The sequence below is a fragment of the Crinia signifera genome, chromosome 2 (assembly GCF_055691185.1).
Source record: "Crinia signifera chromosome 2, ASM5569118v1, whole genome shotgun sequence".
NCBI lineage: Eukaryota > Metazoa > Chordata > Amphibia > Anura > Myobatrachidae > Crinia > Crinia signifera.
The window spans coordinates 53,311,039-53,337,274 of NC_139218.1; the positions used below are offsets into that span (position 1 = coordinate 53,311,039).

General features: G+C 49.5%; 1 pseudogene; it reads right to left on the reverse strand.

Annotated features, from left to right (window-relative positions):
* Positions 1 to 9,632: 9,632 nt before the first annotated feature.
* Positions 9,633 to 10,076, reverse strand: LOC146058734 (small ribosomal subunit protein uS8 pseudogene; annotated as a pseudogene).
* Between the last annotated feature and the right edge of the window lie 16,160 nt (positions 10,077 to 26,236).

The following is a 26,236-nucleotide window of genomic DNA, read 5'->3' on the forward strand; positions in this document are numbered from 1 at the left end:
CAATTTTTATTGAGACATTGTATATACTGTATGTTACATAACAAACATATTGTCATATATAATATAAAGTTCAAATAAATGCAGAACCTTATAAATTATTTGTCCAACAGTTTTTTTTCCGTCTAACCATCATATAAGAGCTAAAGTGAATTTAACTCTCAAACTAAAAAGTGAAATGTAATAAGCATAATGAAGGCTGCAACTGGGACCTGACATGCCAGAGGTGTGGCCAGTCCAAAAGGGGTAGAGCCGTGGACATGACCTCTGTTGGATGGGCCTGGCCTAATGATCCCCCATTGCTCCCTGCACTGATAGAGGCCACAACTGCTTTCCCCAACTGCCTCCCCCACCTGTGTGACACTGCGACCCGTGGATGGGACAGCGGAAAAGTGTCCAAGCAAGCGATACCGTCCCGCTGTAATCGGGACAATTGGGAGGTACAGTATGGGTAAGCATCATAATGTAGTGTGTTAATTGACTTATAAATACCAACCTCAATAGCAAGCAATCTCATTTTTTTTTTATCAAGTAAATATGTATTGAATTTTAGTCATTAAAAGAAAAAAACAAACCAGTATAGTTACTGGGAGGAATGAAATGCTGCCAGAGTTTGGCAGCAGTGCAGGATGCCAGCCGAACTGGGACAGTTTTTTAAAGGGGCAATTACTTACAACTTAAGGCATGGTTTTGCCTTGTAAGTGATTGTTCCTTGTATGTGACTGCCCCTTTAAAAAGTCCAAGTTCGGCCGGCATTACATTCTGCCCTTGCTTTACATTACAGATACTACAAATACTACTTTGCTTTCATCAGAGGACCAGGCTCAAAAGGTCCGCTTATAAACAGTATAGCATTATGTGTAGCAAGTAAACTCATTTTACATTTCATTTTAAAATGCAAAGTTAGCAGAAAGAGGAGGTGATACAGGAGATGTGCCACCAGAGTCTGGCTTTATTTGTGTAGCTCTGCTCCAGCTCCATGTGCGCAGGGCAGGGCCGAACTGGCCATCTGGCACTGATGGGCTGGTCCACCCTAAAAGCTCTGCTCGGCCACATGACATAAAGAAAAACAGCGGCTGGGCAAGCAGCTCCGCCTCCCATTCAGTGGCGTAACAATAGCCCAGCAGACCCCGTGGCTGCAGGGAGGCGCTGAGTAAAGCGTGGGTGCCTGGAGTCTGTGGGGGCTATTGTTCCGCTGTTGCCTGCCTTACCCCAGTTGCCGATTGCCGCTGCCGCCTCCTCTAACCCGGACACACAGATCTACTTCTCTGATGACCGATCCCAGGGCTCCTCTTGGCTCAGCTCCTGCTATATTGAAAAATCTCCCTCACAAAATGTCCACCCCCTTATAGCAGACAGTTTTTCTTTGGATGCTAGAGGAGGCGGCGTCCTCCTCTAGCATCCAAAAAAAGGTCTGCTGTAAGGCGGTGGACATTTTGTCTGGGAGATTTCTCATAATAGCAGCAGGAGCTGAGCCAGGAGTAGCGCCGGGACTAGTCACCGCAGAGAAGCAGATCTGCATGACCTGGTTACAGAGGTGGCAGCGGCAACAGGGGTAAGGAAGGGGGGGTGGGGCGCGTTAACTTTTCTGGGGGGCGCCAAAAATTCCTGGCGGGGAGCCAAAAATTCCCGGTGGGGGGCGCTGTATTTGTAGTTACGCCACTGCTCCCATTGCTCTGTTCAGCCGTCTGGCATACAGAGAGGTGACAAAGCGTACTTACATCTAAGTATTTTATAACTCTTAAATATAACGGCAAACACTGAAATAATTGCATGCCAACACAAACTTATAAAATGAATGACAATGCTTTACTTAAAAGATAGCTTAATTACATATATTGCAAATGCAGGCTAACAAGAAACATAAAGTTGATTCCAAATTAAAAATGGAAATCTAACAAGGACAGTAATCAGCAAGAAACCTCATACATAGACACCTCTGGCCCTCCTTCCAACGTGAATTCCTCCCTCCTCAACTCCCTAGCCCCTCCCTCTTTCTCACCAATATTTATAGCTTTATTCAATTTAATTATTCATAAGCATTAAGTCTTATTGGACAGCTTTGCCTTCAGTAATGATGCTGTCATTAATTCACCCATCCTCCTATTCCCAAGAAGGAACCTGGCATAATTACTCTATGGCCTTCAGGTCTCTGTACTGCATACCCATGCTATCTTGTTATTCACTACTCTGTCCATGAAATGCTCAGACTGGCTGTCTGCTCTGGTCACTGTACCTTTAATATCACATTCCTAATCTTAGAAAACTTAAACAACTTGTATAGAACATTCGGCTATTACGGTAATATTTCAATCCTTATGCCATTTTATGTTCAAATATTTTATTGAAGATGAAACATCATAGCTTATTTACGTACAACGGTTCTAGAGTTAACGAGAAGGCATGTGGTTATTAGAAGGCAATACAACAGGACCGTTGGTGGTTACGTTCCATAAGAAAAGATGTACTTGAATGAACTAGTAGGGGGGGAGGGGGTAATGGATAGGGGCGGGGCTGGAGGAGTGGAAGTTGGATTGGGGGGCGGATACGTTGAGAAAGGGAGGGGGGGAAGCGGTGGGGAAGCGAAGAGTGTGTAGAGGGGGGGGGTCGTTGAGGTTTGTGAGTTGTTTGGGTGTTTTAAGGGAAAGGAGCTGTACAAAATGAGAGTAGAGTCGTGAGATGAGTTTAAGGACCAAGGGGGGAGTAGGTCGGACTGATAGGGGCTGATGCGGGTGTAGGGGAGATCAAACCAGTCCCGGGAGGGGAAGGTTTCTTGAGGCATACCAGGGTTCCCATACCTTGTGAAACTTCTCCACTGTGTTATTTTGGAGGCTGGTTATGTACTCCATTTTAGAGACAAACCAGATTCGGTTTAGTAGTTCTTGGTGGGAAGGGGGAGTCGGGTTTTTCCAGGTCTTAGCGATCTGGAGCTTGGCGGCGCAGGTGATGTGGAGGATCAGCTTATTGGAGAAGGAGGTTAACCGGTCGACCGGGGCACACAGAAGCATTGTGGGCGGTGAGAGTGGGGCAGGATGGGATGGATGAGTTTATAACCGATTGCACCATGTTCCAGAAAGGCCTAATGTGTGGGCAAGTCCACCAAATGTGGAAGAAAGTTCCTTCACATCCACATTGTCGCCAGCAAGAGTTGGGTACAGACGGGTATATGGCATGAAGACGTGTTGGGACTAGGTACCATCGGGTATAGATTTTGTATGAGGTTTCCTTAATAGCTGCACTGATAGAACATTTAGATATAGCCAGGCGGATCTCTTTCCAGGAGTCTTCTCCTAGGGAAATATCCAAGTCAATTTCCCAGGCTCTTTCATGAGTTTCTATGGGTGGGCCGTCTGGCGTGAGAACGAAGTGGTATAGGTTTGAAATGATGCCTTTTTCCATAGGTCTCTGGGAACAAAGATTTTCTATGGGGGTAGGGTTTCTGAGAGAGCCCGTCCTAGATAGGGAGACATTAATAAAGCTCCGGATTTGGAGGAACTGATAAAAGAGGGAGTGTGGGAGGTGGTGTTTTTCCTGGAGATCGGCGAAGGATAGCAGCGTATTCTTGTCGTGGACGTGTCGCAAGCGTGTGATACCTGCTGAGGACCATGTGGTGGCCATGTGTAGGGATTGACCTGGGGGGAAGGATGGATTTTGCCAGATAGGAGTTTGGGGGGAGGGGTATGAAGTGAGTGAGAGCTTGGTGGTGAGTGAGTCCCAGACAGAGAGGGTGAGGGAGATTGTGGGTATAGCTAAAGCTGAGGCAGGTCTGAGTTGACGTGGGACCCAAGGTAAATAGGAGACGGAGAGTGTCTTTGAGAGGTCAGATTCTATGTCGACCCATCTTTTTACACCGCGGGGGGAGTGCCAGGCGACTAGTTGACTGACTCTGGACGCGTGATAGTATTTGGAGAGAAGGGGAAGGCCCAAACCGCCTGAGGTTGGATTCTTGGCAAGGATGTCTCGGCGTATGCGGGGTTTTTTGTGGTTCCAAACAAATTTACAGTAAGAGGTTTGGAGGGTGGCAAGGGTTCTTTTGGGGACAGCGATGGGGAGGGTCTGAAAGAGATAGAGAAGCTTTGGGAGCACAGACATCTTAATAACGTTTATACGTCCTATCCAGGATATGAAGAGTTTGCTCCACCTGTCAAGGTCTTGTGTGATAGTCTGGAGGAGGCGGGGGTAATTAAATTTATAGAGGTTCGCATAAGTTTTTGTCAGGTGTATGCCTAAGTATTTGATGGAGTCTCTGCGCCAGGAAAAGGTGAAATTAGACTGAAGGAGATCAAGAGAGGGCTTAGGGATGTGAAGGGGGAGCGCTTCAGATTTATCGTGGTTGATTTTATAACCTGAGAAGTGACCGTAAATGGAAAGTTCTTGGAAAAGGTTGGGGAGGGAAATTGAGGGGTTAGTTAAAGTGAGGAGGACGTCGTCTGCGAAGAGGGAGATTTTGTAGTTAGAGTCACCGACCGAGATTCCAGAGATATCGGGGTTGGATCTAATCCGGCTGGCCAGGGGTTCTATGATTAATGCAAAGATAAGAGGGGATAATGGGCAGCCCTGTCTGGTCCCGTTTGAAATGCTAAATGAGTCAGAGGTTATGCCTCCTGCAGAAACTGATGTGGAGGGGTTGTAGTATAGGGCTTGAATAGCCTGTAGGAATTGTCCCTGAAAGCCAAACCTACGAAGGGTGTGAGTGAGAAAGGACCAGGAGACCCGGTCGAAGGCCTTTTCTGCGTCCAGGGCTAGTAATAGGGAAGGAAGTTTTAGAGAGTTTGCATGGTGGATCAGGTTTATGGTTCTTCTGGTGTTGTCAAGGGCTTGCCTCGTTGGGACAAAGCCTACTTGATCGGGATGGATGAGAGAGGGGAGGATGGGGTTGAGCCTGTTTGCGAGTATTTTTGCAAAAAGTTTTAGATCTGTATTTAGGAGAGAAATTGGCCGATAGTTGGAAACTATCTGAGGATCTTTGCCGGGTTTTGGTATGACCGTTATCACAGCTCTAGTGGTGTCTGGATGGAAGTATTCCCCGTTAAGGATACGGTTAAAGGTAGATGAGAGGTGAGGGATGAGGGTTTGTTGGAAAGTTTTGTAGTATGAAAATGTAAATCCGTCGGGGCCTGGAGCTTTGGAGGGGTTTTGGGATTTGAGAGCAATCGAGATCTCGTCTGAGGATATAGGGCGACATAGTACTGCGGAGGCGTTAGGGTCGATCTCGGGGAGAGAACATGAGGATAGGTAGTCGGATGGGGAGGACGATGTGTGGGAGGAGGAAGCGGGAGTGGGGGAGTTGTATAATTGTTTGTAGAATTCCTTGAATATGTTATTGATGTCGGTGGGGTGGTAGCATGTATTGTTTGATTGGTTTTTAAGGGACGGAATGGCTGATCGAGCTTTACGGGTTTTTAGTTGATTGGCTAGTAGGGCGTCTGCTTTGTTACTTTTTTCGTAGAAGCGCTGATTCGTCCAGCGGAGAGATTTGTCGATTTTTTCAGCGAGGATTGCGTTAAGGAAGGATTTTGCTTCAGTGAGTTGCCTGTAATTGTCATCGGTCGGGGATCACTTATGACGGGCGTCCAGTTGGGAGACTTGATCTAGAAGGGATTGAAATTTTTGTTTCTGTTCTTTATTTCTGTGAGAGGCGTAACTAATAATATGGCCTCGGATTACCGATTTGTGTGCTTCCCAGACTAGTGGAGTGCAGCCCTGATCGTTAACGTTAAGAGTGAAATAATCAAGTAAGGCTTCCTTCATTTTGTTTTGAAAGTTTGGGATTTTCAGGAGGGTCTCATTAAGGCGCCAGGAAGGTTTGGATGCCGGTGTGTCCAGCAGGTTAAAGGAAGAGGCGAGGAAGGAATGGTCTGACCAGGAGTTGGGGATAATGGAGGAGTCGGTCAAATGGGTTGAGGTCATGGGACAACAAAAGATAAAATCTATTCGTGAGTGCGAGTGGTGGGGTGGGGAAAAAAAAGTGTAGTCCCTAGCGGAGGGGTTTACAGCGCGCCAGGTGTCAATGAGACTTGTCTCCTTAACATGGTTTGCAAATGCGCGGGTTAGGGGATCCGGACGAGTGTAGGGTGGAGGGGAGGATTTGTCTTCCTTATGCCATTTTAAGATCGTTTTTACTAAGTAATGGTGACAAAATGTGTTCTGCATAAGACAAACAATCGTGAATTGGGGCAAAGGGTTGGCCTTACGTACCCTTAGCGAGGGGCCTGTACATGGCCACCAATACAGCTGTCCCGGGCCCCAGTCTCTGGAAGGGCCCAGGCAGCTGATTTATCCCCCCCCCCCCCCCGACTGCCTCCGCTGTGCTGATCAAAGCAATGGCTTCTGCAGTATTAGGACATTAAGAAAACAAATGTAATATAAACATAGATTTATTGATGAGTTGCTGGATAAATATGTATGTCGACATATTTCGGCGACCCCCGTGACTCATAACATGCCACAGTGAGATGTGACCATGCTCCCTGGTTATGTGAATGTGACTGGAATGCCAGGGCAGTTCTAGAGCTCCAGTCTGTTCCTGGCACAGGGCAAGTGTGTGCGTCCTGGGCCTCTACCCCCAATAGGAGGCATTTCATCTTTGAGAATGAGGTGCAGGCTTGTGAAATCAAAGCCTAGCACCAAACTCCATGCCTATTAGCAACATGGATGAGCAGAAGCATTTCCCCAGCAAAGGAGCCAACACATCAGCAGTCAGATAGTGTGTGTTTGCCTATGTCGCATTTCAGCAAATTTTATCGAGAGGACCCTTTTCTACATTATTTTAGTGACCGAGTTTGGCCTCACATACAGTATATGGGCAATGGATCTAAAAAAGGCACAGGATGAAGAAAAGAGGGACAGGAATTTGGATTAAAACTATGAATTGTCACCACAATATAAGAGGAAAAGCAGAATATTGGGATTCCCATGGTTATGCTGTATGGTTAAGAAAACACAAACACTCCCCCACCCTACTGGCTGCTCCCACCTCGCTCACCTCTGTAACCTATCCTTTGTACTGGCATCTTTCCCTCACGCTTCAAACATGCTATGGTCTCACCAATTATTAAAAACCCAACCTGGACCCTTTATCACCCATGATCGCCCTATATCTCTTCTCCCATTCACATCTGAACTACTTAAACAGCTGGTTTAAAGACATCTCACCAGCTACCTCTCTGACCACTCCATCCTGGATCCCCTTCAATCTGGCTTTCACCCACTCCACTCCACTCCACTGAAACTGCCCAGGTGAACGTCACCAATGACCTGCTGTCAGCCAAATCCAGGCACCACTTCACTCTGCTTATCCTTCTGGACCTCTCTGCTGCCTTTGACATTGTGGATAACCCTCTCCTTCTCCATCCAGAACATTGGCCACTCTGGCACTGTCCTTGACTCGTTTACCTTTTACCTTACCAACCGTTCCTTCTCTGCCTCTGGTACCACCTGACCACCTTCCATCCTTCCTGGCGAGGTCCCTCAGTGTTCCATCCTTGGCCCCCATCTGTTCTCCCTGTACACCTCTTCCCTGGATGCACTCATTAACTCCTCTGGCCTCCAGTACCACCTCTATGCTGATGACACACAAATCCACCTCTCCTCTCCTGATCTGTCCCCCACTGCTCTCTCTCTCAGGTTTCCAAATGCCTCTCCGCCATCTCCTCCTGGATGTCTGAGCGCGCTCTGAAGCTCAATATGTACAAAACTGAACTCATTATGTTCCCCCCACCTAGAGTTACACCCCATACTAATATCTCTATCACTGTTTACAACAACGTCATCTCCCCCGTCTCCAACTCCGCCCATTCTTGTCAGTTCCAATTATGTAACAGTGCTCACATCAGGCCTTCTCTCTCCCAGAGTGCAACTAAACTTATCAACCACTCACTGGTCATCTCACAGCTCAACTACTGCAATGTTCTTATTGGCCTCGCTTGGTCCCAACTGGCTCCTCTCCAATCTGTCCTTAACTCTGCAGCCAGGCTTATCTTCCTCGGAACACCCACGGAAATTCATGAGCACCCACGGGCCGCCCGAGCCCTGTAGGCCGCTGCTGGGCCGCCCTATTCAGTGGCGGGCTGGGCCGGGGGGCAGGGTGCTGCAGCGCAAGCTTCCCCAAGCCTAGCGGCTAATTGAAATGTGGCTCCGGCCGCCAGCCAATCAGAACTTGTGTTCCTGCAGCCGCTGTGATTGGCTGCAGGAACGTGTGCTCCGATTGGCTCACGAACTGGAGCCATATTTCAAACGGCCGTGGAGGGGCTAGCAGCGGCGGCGGAAGATACGTAAGTCAGGCTGGACAAGAGTGCTGAGCGGTGGCCACATCTATGACAGCCACCCCAGCCCCCACTACAAGGCATCCTGCAGCCTGCATCCTCGCTGCTATGTGCACCCTGCCTGGGGCCCTAGCGATCATCCCTGCACCTGCAGCCCCCTCTCTGCAGGGAGCCCTTGCCCAAAGACCCAGCACCCTGAACGGGGAGACGATGCCGCGCGGCAGCCGAGCAACTTCTTCTATCTCACATTGCATTTTCACTATCTGTATATCTCTATCTATCTATCTATCTATCTATCTATCTATCTATCAGTAATTCACGTTAGTAAAGGTCTAAATATTTGAGCAGAGCCAACTGTGCTGCGTAATATAAATTGGTATTATTTTGTGGCCACGCCCCTTCCCCATGAAGCCACTCCCCCATATTTTTGGCTTGAGCACCCACCAGCAAAAACATAAATTGGCACCAACGTCTCCAACCTCCTCTCCATTCACACCCTTCCGCCCTCTATGGTCAGCCGATGACTGTCGTCTCTCTTCAACCCTGATCACTGCTTCCCACGCTAGAGTTCAGGACTTTGCCCATGCTGCACCCCTTCAGTGGAACACATTCCCTCGCTCTATTAGACCCTCCCCAACCTTGCAGAGCTTCAAACTGGCACTGAAAACTCACCTATTTATCAAAGCGTACCATTCCGCTGCATAACCTAGTCCCTAGGCTGGTCCTCTGACCCCCTGCCTCATGCCTTGACCATCTCCAGTGCTTACATCCTGCTATCAAGCCACCTTCCACTTGTTTGCACCTCATGTGCTCTTCCTGTAATGTTCCTTTGTACGGTGCTGTAAAACACATTTTTGGGCCCTTATAAATAAAATTATAACAATAATAATAATCATAAAACAAAAAACTATGGTAATAAATGTTATTTCAAATACAGCTAATATACTCAAACATGTATTGCCATCTAGTGGTAACATTTAACATATGCAACTGTTCAAAAATAAACACTGAGGAAGCATTCAACATCCCAGCAGTGGAAATACTGGCATTCACAATACCAACATCAATGAGAATGCCGGAGCCAGGAATCTGACTGCGGGTAATCCTATCCGGAGTGTGTTAGAATTAGGCCGGAGAAGGGGGTTTAGGTTAAGGCAGGGGGCTAAAGGCACCTACACACGGGGAGATGAGCATTCTGAGCAATCCTAGATTTCTCAGCACACAGCGCTGCACAGCGATGTGCCGCTGAGCGATCTGTCAGTGTTCTGACACCGGCAATTATAGATTTATACCATACCTACCTACTTTTTTTCACTCTCCAGGAGAAGCCTGGAGAGGAGTGAAAGGGGGGCGGGACAAGGCTTCTTTTTTTTTTTGTTTCTGATAAATTTATTGTCCTGCCTATTTTACACATTAGAAAAAGAGTCCCAGCATTTTGCCTCCTGTGTGTTTTCACCATGCTTCCTCGTGGTCCATGATGCCAGCTGAAGTTGTGAGCACAATATACCCAAAGTGACGTGAAGGCAGGAGGTTGTTTTGCGACTTCTCCAAATCCTTCAGCTGTACATGAAATCTGGGACTAATGACGCCACACTCGTTAAGTCTGCCTGTAAGATTGACAACTATTTTTCTGGCCCTGTGATCATCAATTATTTCAAATTCTCCAATGTAACCATGCTTCATCATCACTGTAAAGAATCGCACAATCACTTTGGAGCATGGCCTGATGGGAATCTGGCGCTTACCGTGTTTCTCTGCATTATGGATGCTTTTAAGAGCATCTGCAAGAACATTCATGCGCACCATGGTGCCGGCTCTGCAGTATGGCGGAAAGAGGGTGTAGGGACATTTTCCAAGTGATCTAGTGAGATGGATCACTTAGAAAATGCCCCGTGATTGCTATTTGTGTAGGCCCCCATTAAGCCGTGTACGCACAGGATTTCAGCTGAGCTCCGTGCACTGCCAGCTAGGTAGTGTAGTCAGCACTAACCACGCATTCGCAGACCCAATGCACCCGGCTGTGTGCATCACAGTGTCCTGTCCCTTTGTGGGCAGGGAGATACATCCCAGTGATAGGATCGCATATTACAATGCTGGGTGGTAATAATCTGCATAGATCGTATTGTATATGCTATCCTTCTTAAATGGGCCCTTTTAAGTGGTGTAGCTAGAGGTTCCACGGTGCCCGGAGCAAGGGCATGTTTCGCGCCCCCTCCCCGATTTGTAGTAGGTGGGACCCTTGCACGGAAAAAAGGGGGCGCGGCCTAACATTATACCACACACCATAATGCCTGTTGCACATTTGTCACATAAGTGCCACTTACTTACATGCTCATTGATAGGAACTTCATGCTCTATGCCAGGGGCTTCATGCTCGTTGCCAAGGATAACTGTCCTTGCTCGTTGCCAAGGGGGACTGTCCTTGCTCGTTGCTAAAAGGACTGACCTTGCTCGTTGCCAAGCCTGCTCATCCGCCCCGCTGTGCCCGCCTGAGCCAGAGCTCAAGTCTCCCGCTGGACCGCTAACCAATAGGCGCTCGCAATCCAGCAGCCAATGCTGCTTCTGATTGGCTGCTGGACCGCAAGCGCCTATTGGCAAGCGGTCCAGCGAGTAACTTTAATTACAGAAGTTACAAGTAGGGGTGTAAAAATATCCAAGTGATAACAGTAGAAGAACTTAAAATAAAATTAAAAGCTGAAAAAACACTGATTTCTTTTGCAGACCATGTATTGTCACAGATAGCGGTGCACACATTACAAAAATGGCAGAAATAACTTTACCTCAGAAGCCCGATAATTGACTGGGTACTTGTGTATTTTGGCGGCGCCCATCGCATCGCATACCATAACGCATACTATGGTATGCGATGCGACGCGATATCGTACGATAGTGCACGATGGCATACAATTTTGAAATTGTATGCCATTGTACATGGCATACAATGCCATACGATGCGATGCGATTAAACATTGTATAAGCACCCTAATGGGTGCTTATACAATGTTAAGCACCCAAATGGGTGCTCACAATGTTAAATGCACCCCCACGCCACCCCCCCACTATAAACGTGAACCCGAAGCGTGGCGAGCGCAGCGAGCCTGCGAGGGGCGGCGGTACGCGTCCTACGACCTTTTCATACCCCCACTATCCACGTCGGCGTGGAGTTGAGAATAGAATAGTGTGGCGAGCGCAGCGAGGCACCGAGCCCGAAGCGTGGCGAGCGCAGCGCGCCCCGCGAGGGGACGCGGATACCTGTGAAGCCCGCGTAGGGACATGTTTACCTGTGAAGGTATCCGCGTGCGCTCGCCACGCTTCGGGCTCGGTGGCTCGCCACACTATTCTATTCTCAACTCCACGTCGACGTGGATAGTGGGGGTATGAAAAGGTCGTAGGACGCGTACCGCCGCCGCTCGCCACGCTTCGGGTTCACGTTTATAGTGGGGGGGTGGCGTGGGGGTGCATTTAACATTGTAAGCACCCATTTGGGTGCTCAAAAGCACCCTTTAGGGTGCTTATACGATTTTTGGTCGTATAGGGGGTCAAAATCGCGTCGCATCGCATCGTATGCCATCGGGTGCATGGCATGCGATGCGATCTGTTCGTTGTACGACGGACATCGGGGGGGCCGCCAAAATAAGGAATTTGGTACTTACCGGTAATTCCCTTTCTCCGAGGCAGCAGGGGACACTGCAGTCTACACGTGTGGGATAGTGTGGGTGCATTGGAGGAGTCGGCACTTTAAGAAATTTGAATACAGCTGGCTCCTCCCCCCGCTATCCCCCAGCAGACTCCAGTCTTAGAAAAACTGTGACCGAGAGAGGATAGGGGCCAGGGCTCGATCCCTGGAACAGAGGAGACACTTTGCAGAAGAGAAAAGATTAGCAAGAATAACTCATAACAAGAAACCACAACTTGCAATCGGCAAACATTCAATGTTAAAGCAAAACAACCTGTAAGATGGCAGGAATAAAGCGCTGGGAGGGCGTGCAGTGTCCCCTGCTGCCTCGGAGAAAGGGAATTACCGGTAAGTACCAAATTCCTTATTTCTCCTCCCAGCAGCAGGGGACACTGCAGTCTACACGTGTGGGATAGTACCAAAGCACTAAACCCGGGAGGGAGAGCGCTGAGAATCCTGCAAAACAGCTCTGCCGAATGATGCCTCCTCACTGGCAAAGCTGTCAAACTTATAGAACTTGGCGAAGGTGCTAGCACCCACCCAAGTGGCCGCCCTACAAACCTGTGTGAGCGAAACACCTCTGGCCGCAGCCCACGATGTGCTTACGGCCCTTGTTGAATGGGCGGAAATCCCTAAAGGGAGGACTTGGTTAGCCCTAGCGTAGGCCTCCTTGATTGTGAGGCACAACCACCTAGCCAGCGTCTGCTTGGACGCCGGCCAACCCTTCTTTCCTGCTCCATACAACACGAAAAGACTATCCGTCTTTCTCCACGATGCTGTTCTGGAAACGTAGATACGCAGAGCGCGCACCACGTCCAAGGACTTCATATCTCGTGAAAGGGCTGGAACCACAATAGGCTGGTTCACGTGGAACGACGAAACCACCTTCGGAAGGAAACCCTGGCGAGTTCTGAGTTCCGCCCTGTCCTTGTGGAAAACCAGAAACGGGGAACGACAGGAAAGAGCCCCAAGCTCCGACACCCTGCGGGCCGAAGCCAGCGCCATCAACATGACCGTCTTCCACGTCAAGAACCTTAGATCCACCGAATCTAAGGGCTCAAAAGTATCAGATCTTAGGAATTTCAGAACCAACTCCAAATCCCATGGCTCTGAAGGCGGAACGAAGGGAGACTGTATACGAACAACCCCTTTTAAGAAGGTCTGTACCTCCGGAATTAGAGCCAGCCTTCTGTGAAAAAACACCGATAGGGCAGACACCTGGACCTTCAAAGACGCCAGTCTAAGACCCTTCTCTAAACCCGATTGTAAGAACTCCAACAAACGGGAAAGATGAAACACTGCCCTTGGTACTGATCTAGCTTCGCACCAGGCTATGTAGGATTTCCAAATCCTGTGATAATGAGAAGCGGTCACCTCCTTCCTAGCCTTCAGCATAGTTGGAACTACAGACTGCGGTATTCCACGTCTCCTTAACAAGTCGGCTTCAATAGCCACGCCGTTAAACGTAGAGACTCTAAGCCGGGGTAGATGAATGGTCCTTGTTGTAGAAGATCCTGTCTGAGTGGGAGACGCCACTGCACATCCGCTTGAAGAAGCTTGAGGTCCGAATACCAGGCCCGTCTCGGCCAGTCCGGGGCAATCAGAATTACTGAAGCGGACCCTCTTTTTATGCGCTTGAGCACTCTTGCTATGAGTGGAAACGGCGGAAACGCATATATCAGCTGGAAATCCCATGGGATGGAGAATGCATCCCCCGCCAGAGCTTCCGGATCCCGAGACCTGGCACAATACCGAGGTACCTTCCGATTCAACCTGGAGGCCATCAAATCCATCTGAGGCATGCCCCACCGGACCGTCAACTGATGAAAAACCTCCGGATGAAGGGCCCACTCTCCCGGGTGGAAGTCCTGTCTGCTCAGATAATCCGCCTGCCAATTCTCCACGCCCGGCAGAAACACCGCAGAGAATCAGGGGACAAACGCCTCGGCCCATTCCAAGATAGGACGCACCTCGCGCATGGCCGCACGACTTTTGGTTCCTCCCTGTCGATTTATGTATGCGACCGCAGTCGCATTGTCCGACTGGACTCTTACCGGACGTCCCCTGAGCAAGTTGTGTGCCTGACCCAAAGCCAACCTGATTGCTCTTAATTCCAGGACATTTATCGGAAGACTTGCCTCCTGGGCCGACCACCGCCCCTGAAAAGTCTGGTTGAGAACAAAAGCTCCCCAGCCCCTGAGGCTGGTGTCGGTGGTCAGTATCGTCCAACTGCATGGACTGAAACTCCGGCCCTGGAGTAAATTGGGAGTGTGAAGCCACCATTGAAGTGACTGACGAGCTGCTCTTGACAGGGTAATCTTCCCGTGTATCTGTAGATGTGACCCCGACCACTGTGACAGTAGGTTCCATTGGAACGTTCTGGTATGAAATCTGCCGTACGAGATGGCCTCGAAAGAGGCTACCATCATCCCCAGCATCTTGGTGCACAACAGGATCGAAACTTTGCCGGGAGCTAGGACCTGTCGTACCTTTGACTGCAGCGCCGCGATCTTGTCCATTGGAAGAAATACCGCCTCCTGCTCCGTATCCAGAATAAGGCCCAGAAATTGAAGCCTCTGTGTTGGATTGAGCTGAGATTTGCCGAAGTTCAAGATCCAACCATTTTGGACCAGAAAAGAACATGTGGCCAGAGCGTCTGCTATCAACTTGTCCTGAGAAGAAGCCTTTATCAAGAGATCGTCCAGGTACGGGATGATCGTTATCCCCTGTAACCTGAGTACCGCCACCATGCAGGCCATGATCTTGGTAAAGACCCTGGGAGCGGACGACAGGCCGAAGGGCAGAGCCCTGAACTGGAAATGAGAAGCCTGCATTGCGAACCTTAGAAACCTCTGGTGAGGTTCCCAAATAGGGACGTGCAAATAGGCGTCCTTTATGTCTAGCGACATAAGAAATTCTCCCGGTTCCAGTGATGCAATCACGGACCGTATGGACTCCATCTTGAACCTGTTGTAACAGATGTATTGATTTAAATCCTTGAGGTTTAGGATAGGCCTTACGGAGCCGTCCGGTTTGGGGACTACGAACACATTGGAGTAAAACCCCTGTCCCCTCTGATGTTCTAGCACCGGTATTATTATTATTTTTTTAAATTAAGTTTTATTGAATTTTTCAAATAGAAGACAGGGGTTATTCATAGGCAAAACTACATAAAATACAATTTACATTTTTTTAAGGGTGGAGGGGGGGGGGAAGAGGGGGAGGGGGGAAAGGGGAAGCATATTTAGGGGAGGTACAAGTACATAGTAGACTGTTCCATTCGCATATTTCATAAACAAATACAGGGTTGCTTATGTCTTATTCTGGAGCAGCATTATGGAAGTGATGGTGTAGAGGTGTTTGACGAGAACAGGAAGGACATCCCAGGGAAAGCCCATCTAAAAGGGGAAACTGTTAGTCAGCCGGGGCTGGGGAGCGGAGAACTGAGATGTCGACTGTTGGGCTATGGCCCATCGGGAGGCCCATGTTCTCTCTGTACTCCGCCCATCTGCGCCACCTGAGATGTGTAGGGGTCGCTCTGGGGGGGTTCAGTGCTCCCGCTGTTTCGAAAAGGAAATGTCTATGGATCTTATTAATGATCATTTGAAGGGATGGTGACTCCGTCGACTTCCAAAGTTGGGCAATTGCGGCTTTGGTTGCTATCATTATGTGGCCCAATAGGTATGAGTCTCCCGGTTGAAACGTCTCCGGGGGGATGTGGAACAGAGCTGTCAGTGGGTTCCTAGGGATGTCCTGCCCGAGCACACTGGTGGTAAGCAGGAATACATCTCTCCAAAGTGACTTCAGGGCTGGGCATTCCCAGAATATGTGTAGGATATTCCCTCTCCCACCACAATTCCTCCAGCATGACAGGGACACGGAGGGCCAGAATTTATGTAGACGGGCCGGTGTGAGGTATGCCCTGTGCATTAGTTTATAATACATTTCTGCGTGGTTGACACATTTGGATATTTTAAAGCATAACTGGAATATCCGTCTCCAGACCTCCTCCGTAAATGTGTCTGGGAGGTCTCTCTCCCACTGGATTTGAGAGGGGAACCTCCTATTTGTGCTTGGGACTGACATATAATTATACCATTTTGAGATACCTCCTCTTGGACTGGTAGATTCAAAAAATGACTTCAGACAGCTCGGGATGCCCATCCTATAGGGAGGTTTAGGTAGGTTAGCGTTAAGCCAGTGTCTGATCTGTAGAAACTTGTAAAATTCCTGCCTGGAGACAAGATAAGTCTGCTGTAGTTGAGAGAACGACCTTATATTTCCCTCCTCTATGAAGTCTTGGACTGTTTTTAATCCTAGCCCGTCCCAAGCTTGAATTGAGAGGTCAGGGATTAGGGCAGCAATAGATTTCAGTGTGAGTTGGGTGGAGGGGAGTCTAACAGTTCCTTCCTGAGCGACTAGTTTATGCCAGGCTGACATGGTCGTCTGTGCTGCTTTTGGTTGTATCATAGGAGGGAGGGGGGATATGGCTGGGAGTCTTAGTAGATCCGGGAGGAGGAGGGGGTGCACCAGAGCCTGTTCTATCACCACCCAGGGTTTAGTTGGGGTCTCAATGAACCAATCACTAGCCTGGCTCAGGAGACATGCAGTGTGGTATCTGGCGAGGTCTGGGCATCCAACTCCTCCCGCATCCCTGGGAAGGGCCAGAGTGGTTTTTGCTATTTTTGGTTTGGCCCCTTTCCAGATATAGGTGGATAGGGCTTTGCTGTACTTATTAGCTATAGATGTAGGGAAGGGGCGAGGAATGGTACGGAAAATATAAAGCAGTTTGGGAAGTAGTACCATCTTTACTGCCGCTATGCGGCCTACCCAGGAGGTTTCTTGCATCATCCACTCTTTGGTAAGAGCTTCAAAGGCTTGTAGGAGGGGGAGATAGTTAATCTCCAAGATGTCGCATTCTCTAGCTAAATTAACGCCTAAATACTTGATGGACTTAGTTTTCCACGCATATCTATAGTCATTCTTTAATCGTGTGAGCACTTCCTCCGATATATCTATTGGGAAGGCCTCTGTTTTTGTGGTATTTAGCTTATAGTAAAATACCTTAGAATAGGCCTCTAGTGTTTTGTGCAAGTGAAGTAAAGAAGAGGTTGGCTCCTCCAGACAGAGTAAGACGTCGTCTGCGAACAGACTAATCTTGTGGGATATATCCCCTATATCTGGTCCCTGTATAAGTACTTGGGTGCGGATAGCCTCTGCCAGGGGTTCAATCGCCAAGGCAAATATTAGCGGGGAGAGTGGGCATCCATGGCGTGTGCCGTTAGTTATATCAAAGGATGAAGAGGAACTGCCGTTTGCCAGTACTCTTGCTGATGGGAGGGAGTATAGGGCTAGAATGAAGTGAAACATTCTCCCCCCTATTCCGAACTTCCGAAGGGTGGCTCGCAGATAATCCCAGTTTAGTCTATCAAAAGCCTTTTCGGCATCGAGCGATAGAACTAGGAGGGGGCGTTTCTGTCTCTGGCAGTACTCCATGACATTAATAATTCTGCGCGTATTATCCGGGGCCTGCCTGCCAACTATAAATCCAACTTGATCTGGGTTGATCAGTTTGGGTAGCAGGGGGGCTATTCTATTAGAGATTAGTTTTGCGTAGATTTTGACGTCTACATTGAGAAGTGCTATCGGGCGATAGTTCTGTACGTTAGTTGGTGTTTTACCTGGTTTGGGAATTGTCACGATGCGAGCCTCTAGCATCTCTTTAGGGAAGGCGGTAGTAGAGGAGGCCTCGTTAAACACTGGGACCAGGGTAGGGGCTAGTTTAGTTTTAAAAGTTTTGTAAAAGTTGGTGGGAAAGCCATCCGGCCCTGGGGCCTTGTCCGAGGGCAACGTGTCTATGGCAAGTTCAACCTCCCCAACACTCCAAGGCGCATCCAGACGGGTACACTCATCGGAGTCTAGGGAGGGTAGGGATTGGGCCTGAAGGAACCTGTTAATTTCCGATAGGGAGGGCTGGTGTGTGCCTGGGTCATGTTTTAGGTTATACAGGTTAGCATAGTAATTGGCAAAGGTCTCTGCTATGTCAGATGGGTCTGATACCTTGGTCCCACTAGAGGTGTATATGGCTTGAATGCGGGTAGAGGCCCTGCGTCCCCTTAGTTTATGCGCTAAGAGTTTGTTTGCCCTGTTGCCTAATGTATAGAACCTCTGATTCAGTTTATTAATATTACGCTGGACCTCCGCTAAGGTGTGTAGGTTGACCCTGTCCCTGGCAGCTAGTAATTGATTATACTTATCTCTATTGGACGGGTCCGCTTTGTGTGCACTCTCTAAACCTACCAATTCTAGCTCCGCTTCTAGGAGATCTTTTTTATATTGTTTCTTAAGTCTAGAGGCCATCTGAATCGAGGTGCCTCTCATAACCGCCTTTAGGGCACACCAGTGAACAAAGGTCGATGTGTCATCAGCGCTATTTGTGTCTAGATATGTGTCGAGTGAAGACTGCAGGGCCTGGAGGGCTTCCTGCTGGTTTAGCATGGAGGGTCTCAGCCTCCAGGGGCCCGGGGGGATTCTATGGTTAGATACCTCCCAACTGAGTAACATAGGGGAGTGGTCCGACCAGGTGCTCGGCAGGATGTCTATCTTGGACACCGAGGGGATGGTCCATCTGTTCACTAAGGCCAAATCTATCCGCGAGTAGTTCTGATGTATGTGTGAGAAGAAGGTGTAATCCCTCATTGAGGGGTGTTTAACCCTCCATAGATCATAAAGCTCGTATTCTGCTAGGATTTTACTAAGGTTCGGTAAGTTGTCTCTACTCCTATTGGGTCTGAATGTGCGTGGGAGTTTTGATTTATCTAAGTAGGGGTCCGGGACCATATTAAAGTCGCCTAAGATCATTAAGGCCCCTTTAACCTGGGACTGCAGTGCATTCAGGAATTTCCTGAGGAATTTCAGCTGTTTAGTGTTTGGGGCATAGCAGGATGCAATAGTCACCTCTACTCCGTCTAGGTGACCGGTAAGGATCAGGTATCTCCCCTCAGGGTCAGCACATTGGGAGAGTAAAGCAAACGGACAATCTCTAGATATCAGGATAGCCACACCTGCTTTTTTGTTAGGGCCGTTGGCTCTATAGCAAACTGGGTATCTGTGATCAGTGAATTGGGGAGGATTTTGCGCTTGGAAGTGGGTCTCCTGAAGGGCTACCACCTGCGCTCCTTTTTTGTGGAAGTAATTTAATGCCAATTTACGCTTCTGGGGGGAGTTTAGGCCTTTCACATTTAATGATAATAGTTTAACCATAGTCCTGAGGGGGGGGATGCTGAATATGTTCTGTGGAACTGCCTATCTCCAGGAGGTCCCAGGGTAGCTTAGACAGTAGCTTATTTCTGAGTAGATTGTCATTGTACCTGAGTTGGGGGTGAGGATAATGGGAAGGGAAAGGGGGGGGGAAGGGGTTGAGGTGATCCCCTCTGGGATCAATACCAGCCAACAGTCGACCTTGGCTGGGTACCATCTCGGTTGGGGGGTAGCAGCCTGCTTCCCACCTCCCGGGCGGCAACATTTAACATCTAGTAAAAAAAAATTAAGATAAAACGTTAAGGGCCAATCTCCCCCAAAGGGTTGTATTTAGGTTATTCCTAGCGGCCACAAGATGTGTGGTGGAAACAAAGAACCGTATAACTGTATATTCAACATCTAAGCTAACCATCTATACATTAACATCAATACCAGTGGGAAGCATAGATGCAGACTAGGGTGTACAGCTATGCTCGAGCTTCACTCAAGGCATCCCAACAGAAATGTTTAGATATAATGCAGTGTATTAAACAAAAGGTCCCAACATCAACCTAGATAACTATGAATAGAAAAAGTGCAAGAAAGAACAATGGTGAGTACCGAGTCTCTCCCGTGTAGCCCAGTTTACCTCACCCCACCGTAGACCAGTCCTGCTGGAGTCGACGTGGGGATGAAGGGCCAGGTCCGGTGTCAGGAATGTTCCACGAGGACAAAAGCTTCTTTCCATCCTCTGGATCTAGGACAACAATCGTGGTGCCTTCCCTGGAGACCAGTAGCTTCGTTGGGAAACCCCATCTGTAGGGGACGTTCGCCTTTCTCAGGGCCGATGTAATGGACTGGAACGAACGTCTCTTGAGGATGGTAGCTGTAGACAGATCCCCAAATATTTGGAGCTCTCCAAGGGACTGTGCCGTTTCTGATGAAGGTCTGGCCGCTTTCATTAATGCTTCTTTAATATGGAAGTAATGCATTTTCATAAGCACGTCTCTGGGAGCAGAAGTAGGAGCCGCTCTGGCTTTAGGGAGTCTGTGTATCCTATCTATAAGTAGGTCCGCTGTCGAGGCTTGCGGTAGGAGTTTCTTAAACACTGCCATGGTGTAGTCGTGTAAACTACTGTTTGAGATGTTTTCCGGAATGCCTCGAATTTTTAGGTTGGATCTTCGTGACCTGTCCTCAAGGTCTGCCACTTTCTCCCGCAGTGCCTTGACCTCCGCTTCGAGAGTGTCATGTGAGTCAATTAGCCCGTTATGAGAGCCGACCACTTCCTCCATTTTTGTCTCGAGGTGGTCTGTACGAGCTCCAAGCTCGTCCACGGATTGTTGACAATTCTGTATTGCGGCACGTATTTCCGCCGTGACCTCGCTTTTGAATTCCGAGAAAAGTTGCTTCAGGGTGCCAACTGTGAGGGCATCCGAGTCTTTTACCGAGGTCGGGGGCATATCCGTGGAATTGTCAGCCTGTGATTTCGGCGGCGTCGGGAGGGCCAAGGTGGGTGATACATCAGAAGGCCTGTCCATATCTTTTTTGTTGGATGGGTGTGGAGAAACCTTGAAAAAGGGAATCTGTGACACCGATTGGGGCGTTTTGCCTTTCTTAGGTGGCATAGTAGCTTGAAAGAGGAGACAAGTAAGGTTGTTCGTTAAAGTGGTCGCCAATACAATTTAATAGTGCATTTCGGGGAGTCAGCCCTTGGTCAACTTCTTTACATAGCCGCGGGAGGTGGGTGGAGCCTCTGAAGGTTACTCATCCATCCCCGGTCTTACCAACCGGCGCTGGCAGATTAGCGCAAGGCTTTGTGTAAGTCGCTCCCAGCTAGTGCTCTGTTGTCTAGAGGGCCCGCACAGTTTTCTTATACAGGGTGGAGTGTGACAGAGGTGGCAGGGGATGGCAACTCCTTGTATTGTACAGTTATATAGCAAATAGCAGTGGTACATAGGCTGCATTAGAAGATGCCAGGAGATGTATATTCTGGCCACTAGATGGAGCTCCTGCACAGGTCACCTCAGTATATTACAGCTTGGGGATGCTGAGCCTAGGGTCTGTGATTGTAATGGAAGTTTGTTCAGAGCCTAGTTGTTCTAGGCTGATCCACAGTGGGGTGGTCAGCTAGGTGCAGTCAGGGGGTCTCCACACACTTTCCAGTGACCTCTCCCTCTTCCAGCCCCAGGGCCAGTATAGGTACTGTACTTTTTGATACGTTTTATATTGGTACCCGCATAGGAAGGGGGGAGCAGGGGGGTGCACTAGGTTATATCGTCGGGAGGGATTTAGACTTATCTGTGGCTCTCCGTCAGTCCTCCGTTCAGGGCAGGTGCTTCCAGGCCTGGCCGTGTTTGTGAGCAGTCTCCGTCACCCAAGATGGCCGCCGCCCCCGGAGCTCCCCTCTAATCACGCGGCGCCTCCGTTCTCAGCTACCAGCGCTCAGCGTGAGTCCTCAGCCTTCTCCCCTCTCGCTCCACTTCTCCTGGTAGGTGGAGGGGCAGGGGGTACCTCGACTCCGGTGTCCTCCTCTGGTCTTCCGGGCACCTCCGTCTCCGCGTCGCGGCTGGTCCCTCTACTCCAGTCCCCGGCTCCGTTCTCTGGAGTAGGCCGCAACCCGCAGGGACTCACCGTAGGTCCCCCGGCTCCGCGAACCCACTCCTTACTTCTCCCGCTGCTCTCCACCGGTAAGCACAGTTAGTATTCTGGGTTTGAGGTGGGAAAGGACCCCAAAAAGCGCAAATATATAGCTTATGCTGAGGAGCTCTGCTTGTCTGCGTCCTCTCAGCTCAGCTCCCAGGCCACGCCCCTCTAGCACCGGTATTATTACAGAAGCGTCCAAAAGCTTTTGAACTGAATCCTGTAAGGCCCTTCTTGTCTGATCCAGCTTTGGAAGGCCCATTGGAAAGACTCTTACTGGAGGTGGCGCTGAAAATTGAAGTCTGTATCCCTGTGTAATAATTTGCAAGACCCACTCGTCCCTGCAGTGAGTCTTCCAAACCTGAGGGAACAACAACAGACGAGCGCCCACCCTGGATTCTCCCACTAGAGCCGGAAGACCGTCATGCCACGGTCTTGTCGGAAGCCTTGGGCTCCTGGCGACGTGCTGGGGCAGCAGCGGCCGCTGCTGTTCCCGCCCCTCTACCTCTGCGACCTCTAAAGGCCGTAAAACCTCCTCTGGGCCTGCCTCTAAAGGCAGAGGAGCCTCGAAAGGACCGAAAGGACTGAGTGAGGGACCGCCTCTTAGGTGGAGGAGCGGCTGTAGGTAAGAATGTAGACTTACCCCCCGTGGCCTGGGAGATAAGTTTATTGAGCTCTGGCCCGAAAAGCATATCCCCTGTGAACGGCAAGGCTTCAACGGCTTTTTTAATTTCAGCCTCAGCCTGCCATGACCTCAACCAGACCGACCGTCTGGCCACCACAGCTGACGCAGAAATTCTGGCTCCTAGAGTCGAAATGTCTGCCGCTGCCTCACCTATGTAAGTTGAAGCATCCCTGATGCCTTCCGCCATAGGCAACAAATCTGCCACAGGCATATTTTGCTCCAGACCAGCCACAAGCTCAGCAGCCCATTGCTCCATAGCCCTTGCCACCCAAGCAGAGGCCAAAGCAGGACGCAAAAGGACCCCTGCCGTGGAATAAATGGTCTTTAGTGAGCAATCTAAGCGCCTATCCTGCGCCTCTTTCAAAGAGGCCACCCCGGGGACAGGCAGAGTGGCTCGCTTAGATAGCCTGGATAGCGAGATATCCGGAGTAGGAGGAGTCTCCCACTTGGCCCTGGATTCAGGAGAGAAAGGATATAGTGTCCTTAGGTGAGCTGACACCTGGAATTTCCTATCCGGACACTTCCATATAGAGAGGAGAGGAGAGTCTAATTCCTCCGAATCCGGAAAACACAACTCCTGTCTTTGAGAGCGTCCAAAAATGGACACCTGGGGAGTAACCTCAGGCTGCTCTAATTTCAGAGAGGACCTAACAGCTCTAATAAGCCCCTCCACACCCTGTGATTCATCCTCCCCTACATCCAAGGGTTGGATATCCTCCACAGGGGGAAGAACCTCTCCTTCCTCTATAATATAATCCTCATGGTCTGAATCATCAGCCAAAAACAGAGAGGGCATAGCCTTTCTTTTAATTACAGCAGCAGCCGAAGGTCTCTTAGCAGGACCTGCCATAGACTGAGTTAAAGAGTCCACTGACTGAATTAAGGATTGAGCCCAAGCAGGCTCTGCAGAGGTCAATCTAGAAAGCTGAGTCTGAAACACCACTCTATCCTTCCTAGAGGCAGCCATTTCAGCATTCAGATTAGACAGCAATGATTGCAGCACCTCTGAGGAAACAGCAGCTGCCTGCACAGGTGCTGCAGGAGCAGCAGTAATTTGAGAAGCCTTATAGCAAATCTCACAGAGGGAGCACCCTCTAACATGTTGTGTGTATTGCTGCTTACAGCTCTTGCAGGAATAAACCTTCAAAGCAGCCTTAGATGAAGTTGCTTTTCCTGCCATCCTGCCCAGTAAATGTAACAATATTGACAGACACACAACACCAGTCACACAAGAAACACCCCAAAATACAGCCCAACAGCAGGGAAATACCCAGTAAAGTAGCCCTGAAGTCTGGCAAGTTACAGGGGAAGAGGAGCCAATTAATAACCCCCGATTCTTGTGTGTGTAATGTACCCCTTAAGACTTACAGTGTCCCTGTAGTCCGCTGGGGAGCGCTGAGCTGCACAGGTAACAGAGGTCCCGTTTTGTACAGCAAACTGCAGAGAGAGAGAGCACCGCAAAAGCCACCTCACAGCTCAAAAGCTCAGAGAGAAGAGAGAGAAGCAAGCTCCGCCCTCCTCTCTTACGCTGAGGCGCGAAATCCAAGCCCGCCCCAAACAGCCGGCATACTGGAGGGTGCGCTGACGTCACCACCGCGAGTCAGCTCTCTCTCTGCCACCGACCATCGCGCTTAATGGCCGCCCCCTGTCTGGCGCACAGCGCCCTTACTTGTCACCGGCGTCCCTGGAGTTCGGGGGAGATAGCCCAGGACCCGCGACGCACACCGCATGCAGCTGCGGGCGGGTCCCCGGAACGGAGGCTCCGGTGGCTGGACAGTGGAGGGAGGCTGCATGCAGGCCCGACCATGTCCCTCCAGGGTCCCACGTCGCAGACAGGCATTCCCAGCCTGTCTGTGTCCAAGTATAAATAAAAAATAAATAAAAAGGAAACAAAAAGCCTAGTCTCCTTAGGAGACACAGCCCGGGAGTCCGACTCCTCCGGGCACTTTTTCTAAGACTGGAGTCTGCTGGGGGATAGCGGGGGGAGGAGCCAGCTGTATTCAAATTTCTTAAAGTGCCGACTCCTCCAATGCACCCACACTATCCCACACGTGTAGACTGCAGTGTCCCCTGCTGCTGGGAGGAGAAATACACAAGTACCATTGACTGCTCTATGAACACTGCTGCATCTTTGTACGCAGCAGCTAGCCTAGAACACACAAAGCCGCCGGCTCCCCCGCTCCCCGCTGTGCCCGGCATCAGTCTTAATGGGAAAAGTAAAAATCCAGTGAGCGCTCTCAATGCGCATGCGCCGTTTGGGACACCGGAGGCAGCGATGCAGTGCCATGACGTCATGGCGCTGCATCCCTGTTCTGGCGTCCCAAACCGGCGCATGCGCAGTGAGAGCGCTTGCCGTATTTTTACTTACCTTACCCCACTGAGACTGATGCCGGGCACAGCGGGCGAGCAGGACGGGGGAGCCGGCGGCAGAGCTCCGGCGCCAGGTGACATGTCGCCGCCCGGAGCTTGTGCTCTGCCAGCTCCACCGTAGCTACGCCTCTGGCCCCTTTAACTTAAAGCAAAACATGCTTGGCAGTATTCAGATGCTCTTTGGTCTTGTGCACAAACTATTAGCGCCACAATGGAAGAAGTCCATTTAGAGGGGATTATTCAAACCTGACTGCTGTAGTGGGAATTCGCAATCCTATCGATTATAGGGATGGCCATCGACCATTGATGATTAGAAATCATTGATGGTTTATGGCCTATGTCGAATAGTTTTGCCATCAATGGGGGAGAACCAGATGGTTTCCCACCATCGATGTAAAGCTTAAACAAATAGTTTCGTTTTTGCTTTTTACCTACAGTGCCGGGACATGGAGCATAGCTCCACCCCCGACACCCCGCCCCCGCATTTTGATTGGTCCACAGGCCACTCAATCAGAGAAAATGGATGACCATCGATATGCAAAAATATCGATGGTCATCCATAGAATGGTTATACACTATCAATGGGCAGTTGCACTTTTGTCATCGATGGCAACCATCGATGGCAAAGGCACCGATGGCCATCCCTAATCGATTATGAAATGACTGTGCATGCATATGGATCATCATAAAATATGTGGACAAACAGAAGCAAATGTTAAAGATTTAACATTGCATCCTATAGTGAGAACTGCCCATAGACACTTATGTTAAAAATTCATAACATCTATGGATCTGCGTAGCCGCCAATCAGGTGAGGAGGAGTTCCCTAGGAGCCCGCTCCTGATTGGCTGAAGGAATTCCCTATGAGTGACGTCACAGGGAATTCCCTCATCTCAGAGAGGGGTTGCTTGTGTAAACCATGCAGCTACTCAGTGTCTGCTTGGATTCGGGTGATGTTTTTTTTTTTTTTTACCTATGGATTGCCTACATGGACCAGAGAGGACGAGGTCTACTCCGGATGGGATGGTGAGTATGATTTCTTTTCACAGGTACCCCATGGATTCTACTGGAGGACAGGCCTACGGTGGACCCTATAGGTCTGTATGTAGGTGTGTGGTATGTATGTAGGTGTGTGTTTTATTTAAGTATTGGTTCTGGTTGTAGAACTACAAGAACCAGCAGGCCCATTAATACCCTGTATCCTGGGACTTGTTGTTCTCTAAGTCCCTGCCTGCAGGGAGGCTTGCTGGTTTTTGTTATTCCACAACAGAACCCAATACTTTATTCTATTTTTTTACACTTTTCACTCCATCGGCTTACCACCCACAGCCCAGGGGTGGCAGGGACAGCTTTGGGATTCAGCCC